The sequence below is a fragment of the Hyperoodon ampullatus genome (assembly GCF_949752795.1).
Source record: "Hyperoodon ampullatus genome assembly, chromosome: 4".
In the NCBI taxonomy this organism is placed as follows: Eukaryota; Metazoa; Chordata; class Mammalia; order Artiodactyla; family Ziphiidae; genus Hyperoodon; species Hyperoodon ampullatus.
This window is the reverse complement of record NC_136917.1, coordinates 83,185,231-83,191,230: the sequence shown is the minus strand read 5'-3', so window position 1 is coordinate 83,191,230 and position 6,000 is coordinate 83,185,231.

Genomic DNA, 6,000 nt, shown 5'->3' with positions numbered 1-6,000 from the left:
ATTTATGAGAGATATCTGCTCAGTTTTAGAAGGTAAGCATGTTATCCTCTAAATGAAAGTGTAACTATTTCTGACAAGCATTATGATCCACAGAGGAGGCAGTTAAGTGTTTGATGACTGATTAAAGAAATAGATGAAATACATATTAAAAACAGTTGAATAAGTGTATTAATTTTCTTTGAAAAATTTCCTTTATGGAAATAAAGTTGAACTGAAAAATAGAACAGAAATGTCATGAAACTTTTCACTTAAGTACAGCATGTCCTACTGCAGATGTTTATGCTCTTTAAAACACCTCTTTGCCACTTAGAGTGTGTGATTTCCAAATTTAGTTTTCATTTTTTCTTTTAAACGAGGGAGGAATTTAATGAATCAAAATTGAATCCGATGTACTTGATGTTTTCTTTGAGAACAATCCAAGTATAAGCTTCCAACGAGAAAAATGAATCAGAAGCTGTTAAATGAATTCTGTTTGAATTCTGTTAATAAGTAAGCTCTTATTTTTTGTGTATGCCTCACCTGTCATTTCAACAGGTGGGTGTCAAAGCACCTAATCAAATAGATCTTGTTTGGACATAGATTGATAATGACCAAATTAAGGAACTTAAGGTAGGAGGCAAAAGGGATGAACAGAAAATTAAACTAATCAGTAGGTTTTGTGCAAATGGTTCCTAACTCCATATTAAATTCCTAACTAGCCATTGTCATAGAGTTCTAGGATGGTAATAAACTAAACTGCTACAAAGTATTTTTGTTTATTTAATTATCTTTTACTGTGACTGGCCACATCATCTTGTCTTGTAGCTCTTTATCCCAGAACCTTACCCTTTGTGTCACCATAGATAGACCATGAAGTTTCATGTGTGTTGTGATATGTCAGGTGACCAGTTTGGTTGAACATCAATTTGACCACTGACTCTGCCAAAACTGGCCCTATAGATCAGGCTCAAAGAGTAAATATCATGTTTCCATAGTAGTGAGCGGAGTGAGCTTTGTGGAAGGCAAGCATGTGTGCCAAAGCCGAGAATGAAAGTTGGAACGAGTAGCATGCTGAAGAGCAAATTCAAGTTATTACTACATGTGTCACTTTCTTACAATTGTCGTTTATGTATGGTGGCAGAATGAGAAGTCACAATTTGTTGCTCTTGGAAGGATTTTGAGTCATGGAAAAATTCTCACAACTTTTTGGTGATCCTTTCATCAAGATGTCAGTCCCTTTTGGCACAAGCCCATTGCCTGAAATGAAACCACCGACAGTTATTGTCCGTGGGTGATTCCAAGTAACTTTCTAGCAATTCTCTTATTCCAGGAGGTCTGAGGTCTTCAAAGTCTTTTCACATTCTAATGTAAAAAAAAAAGTTTCGATTGTGTTTTTTTTAAAACTGATATTAGAGGGGTCTTATACCTCCTTTTCTCCTTTTTGGAAAAATGAAGTTATTTTCTTTCCTTGATTAAAACAGATTACTTTGCTGATCTCTGTAACTGGCTTTTTAAAGACTTAGCCCGTATACAGTAGAAACTAGTACTAGAGAAGCAATAGAGTTAACACCTGGCCACCTCTAGAAAATATACAAACATGCCTTTTCTGTTAAATGTGTATTTCCATTTACATAATTTAAAACATTAAAGAGGATCTAATTTCAATGTATTTGACCTGCTTAGTAAAGGGCCTATTCCAAATACAAATTTATAGTCAACTCATTCCAGAGTAAGAAATTAACTAGTAGACTCCAGAATTCAAAACAGAGTGATTCAATATTTAGACATTTGACATACCCTAAAGTGATGTTTCACAACGATAATTTGAAGGCACTAAAGAATACTAATGTGCCTTTTGCATTATCAAAAAAATACAACTGCTTTGTTAACAGTACAAGGCGTTAATCACATTGTATTCTGTGTAGGGGACCCTTTGGGCACAACTCCAGGGGGCACCATTTACATAGACTACAGTTCATCTGGGGTTGTGCATTTTTGGAGGACTGTTAAAAGTTTTAATTTTGACTGTGGTTTGCCTTATCTTAGTTTTCTAGAATGTTTTTTTTAATAACTCATCCCTCAGCTTTTTCAGTTTTCTAGTAAGCATACCTTTTTCTAGTCCCCCCACCACCCCCTTCTCTGCAATTAACAAAGATATTGTGAGTCTGGAGAAATCTTCAGCATTTCTTTAATTTATATTTGGCTTTTTGTTAAATTTAATTTCTAAGATTATATTTTATATGGGTCCTTGGTTTTACTTAGCTGTTTTATTTTAAAGGTACTTGCTTCAGGTACATCACTGAGAAGAAAATACTTCAGAATGAGTAGATGGGTCTTATTGAATAGTTTGAAAAACTAAATTATTTAATTCAATGTCAAGAGTAAGTCCTTATTTTCAACATGACTACCCTCTGTGCTGTAAACTTGCCTCCAAGTATGGATGTGCCATAGATTCACAGTGGCATAAGCATGGGCTCATTATGTTTTAACAGAGACCTAGGAATTGGAACAATTTTAGATTCTCTCTAAGACCGATGCTGAGCTTTTCAAAAAGATGAGTTGACTCCATTGTACCGTTCATAGAGCTCTGCTTTCTGTACAGTCTGTGAAGTGGCATTCATGGGCTTACAAGGAGACTCTTTCAATAATCTCTCCATTAACATAAGGTTTCCTTGTTTAAAGAAAAATACAAAGATTGCGGAGGGCTGAGGTCCTGTTGGTAGCTGTGCCGTTGGGTTTTGGAATGTAAATTTACAAGTTGCTTAGTGATTCTTGATTGTGGAGATGCTGAAAAGTACCTAGGAGGGTAATTTTAGATGGTACTATCTTCTCTTTCACCAGGCCTTCTAGCACACTGTGAGGGGAGAATTGGGAATTGTTTGGGGAATGAGGACAGTAGGGATGGTCTATCTGGGTTTAGCCCCAGTCCTGCTTCCTCTTGAACTAAATAGATGTTTCAGGCAGGAGAAGATATTTAGGCAGAAATCTTGGAATAAACAGTTATTTAAAGCACCATTCTATTTTTTTGTTTGTTTGTTTCTTCTATTTTAACCTGATGCAATTCTTAAAAACTGGCATGTAAATCAGATCTTCATAAATACACTGAAGGAATTCACTTTATTTTAAACCCTAAGATGAATACTTTAAAATCAGAAAATACACTTCTAAAATATGAATACTTTAGTAAGCCAAATGAGTAACCTCCAGATGATGAGTCTTATACATCGTGTTCACTTACATTGGACTGACTGGGAGCCTTGGAGTGAAGTACTGTGGCCTCCTTGCTCTTGCACATATTTTTTTATTTTTGTTTTGTTTTTTTGGGGTTTTTTTTGCACATATTTTTTAAAATGCTGTTTCTGGCTGGAAAGTCTTTTAAGGTCTTATTCTCACAACCAAAGTGAAATGGAGGGTTGAGATAATTATCTGAATAATTATGCTTAAAACAAAAAAAAAAAGTTGATTTTTGTCTGATTCATCTTGGCTATTCAAAATGTTGCTGGAGTGAGGTAGGAGTGGGAGGGATTTGCCTGAATTATCTGAATAATTCCTTTGTTATACAGGAAAAGACTAGCAATAGGGAAGTCTTACCAGCAAGTCCAATTTGAATATACCAGAAAATATATTGCATGTACATGGACTGTCATCTTAGTTGATCAAGATACTTTTTAAAAATTCTAATTTTAAAACACTCCTTTGCTTTGTACTGGAAAACAGGTTAACTATAAATCTCAGCCCACAGCTGTAGAAATTGCGGTTACTAAAAATATTACTTATTGGTTCTATATTTATCTGAAATGGGTATTTCTGGACATATTTTGCACCTAAGGACAGCTTCAAGAATCTCTCATCTCAGTGGTTTAAAAAAACAGCAGTGATCCTGAAACTGATCTATTAGTGCATGACAGTATTAGCAGCTCTAATGGTTTGGGACTTAAGCATTAGCATGGCTCTCAACTAAATTCTAAATATCAATTCAGTTATTAGTAGTAATGACATGGTATTAACCTAGTGTAACACTAGATTATACTCTCCTGCATTATTTGTTAGTTGGATCACATACATTTCTTTCACTGACCAGCTAAATTATAGGCTCCCAGAGGGTTTATAAACTTCATATACAGTGCTTAATAAAGTATTAAATATATGTTAGAAGCTCAGTAAATATTTGGTCTATACATGCTAATATCTGAAAGTTGGACTTTCAAAAAATTCATCGTTAATGACTTAATCTTGTTTAGTTTTGGTGGACTAGAAGTAATTTGTATCCTTCCATTCTTCTAAAGAGCTAGGAAGTTGAAGTGAGTGTAATTTTAGTTTCCACAGCAAATTATTTTCCTTTTTTTTTTTAATGTACCTCAATGGCATATTGATTTTTTTTAATAAATTTATTTTATTTTAGTTTTTTGGCCACATTGGGCCTTCGTTGCTGCAGGTGGGCTTTCTCTAGTTGCAGTGAGCGGGAGCTACTCTTTGTTGCGGTGCGCAGGCTTCTCACTGCAGTGGCTTCTCTTGTTGTGGAGCATGGGCTCTAGGCACGCAGACTTCAGTAGTTGTGGCACACAGGCTCAGTAGTTGTGGCTCGTGGGCTCTAGAACGCAGGCTCAGTAGTTGTGGCGCATGGGCTTAGTTGCTCCGCGGCATGTGGGATCTTCCCAGACTGGGGCTTGAACCTGTGTCCCCTGCATTAGCAGGCGGATTCTTAACCACTGCACCACCAGGGAAATCATCCATTATTTATTAACAGGAGAAAAAAATTGTGCTTAAGCCATAAAGCCACTTGCCAAAAAAGAATGGCTTGCAATTGCTCACCTTTACCGGTGTTTAGAGCCACACTCTGAACAACCTGGTACGATGCTAGCTCTCTAGGTTTGATCCAGCTGTGGTACTCAAAACTCACAGTAGCTTCTCCTGGAATCCTAAAAATCCCCTCTGGGATCCAGGAGGACCTTTGCTCCCAGTATTGGAACTTTAAAGCCTTTACTTATTTCCAGTATAATCTCATTCTGTGATATTCTGAAAATGGTCCCAAGAAAACAAAGATGCCATGTCTGAAAGTACTGAAGAAAATGAGAAGAGATAGCAGTAGGGTTATGCATATATTCCCATGTCAGCTGAACAAGTTTTTGGTTTTTTTTTTGAGTATTTTCTTTGTGCTTAGTTCTTTGCATTATGGAAAGTGCACAGTTGGCCAGTGCCCTCAGTGGATTTGTATTTTAGTTGTGGCAAGAAGACTAATATGCATGACAAATTTAAACATTGTCTTGCAGTATAATCTGGTGCTAAATTGTAAGATGCAGAAGAGTGGTATTATTGGGGACTGGGGATTATAGGTGAAAACTTTTTTTTAAGGAGGTAGAAATTCAGCTAGACCCAGAGATGACAAATGTATGGCATGTGTGCCACCACTGACTCCTGCTATATACCTGTGGCAGACATCGCTAATCGGTGTCTTGACGCTCATTATTATTATTCACCCTGAATATGATTTCCAAATCCTCACAATCTTGTTCTGTTAACAACTGATTGGAGTCGGCACAAAATTTGAAACCTAGAACCTCCTTGAGAGCAGGTACTATGCCTTCTTAAGATTTTTAGGGCTTAGTATCAATCCTTAACAAATATTGAGTGAATGAAGAATTAAGAATATTCCTGTAGATTTAGTTGAGAGAAAAGCATATTTCTCATAAAAGTAAAGTATGCTTACAGGAGTGAGTGTAATGCGTTTTTACTACAGTAGGGAACGTCCTCCTCCCTGTTTAGGGCCTCTGTGCTCTCAAAGACAGACCTCACACACTCGACCTAGAGGTTGAGGACTTGATGTGCTGAGCCAGAGGAAGCCACTGAGCGGGCATCTTGGAGATGGCCCGAGGCTCTCACTCAGGTTCCAGCCTGCCTCAGGTTCTTTGCGTTTTGATTGTGCCCAACAGAAAAGGGCACACACACACACTCACATACACCTTCTGATCGATTGTAAGCCTAATTTACTGCTGCCTCTCACTCTGTTTGGGTCAGGGTGGA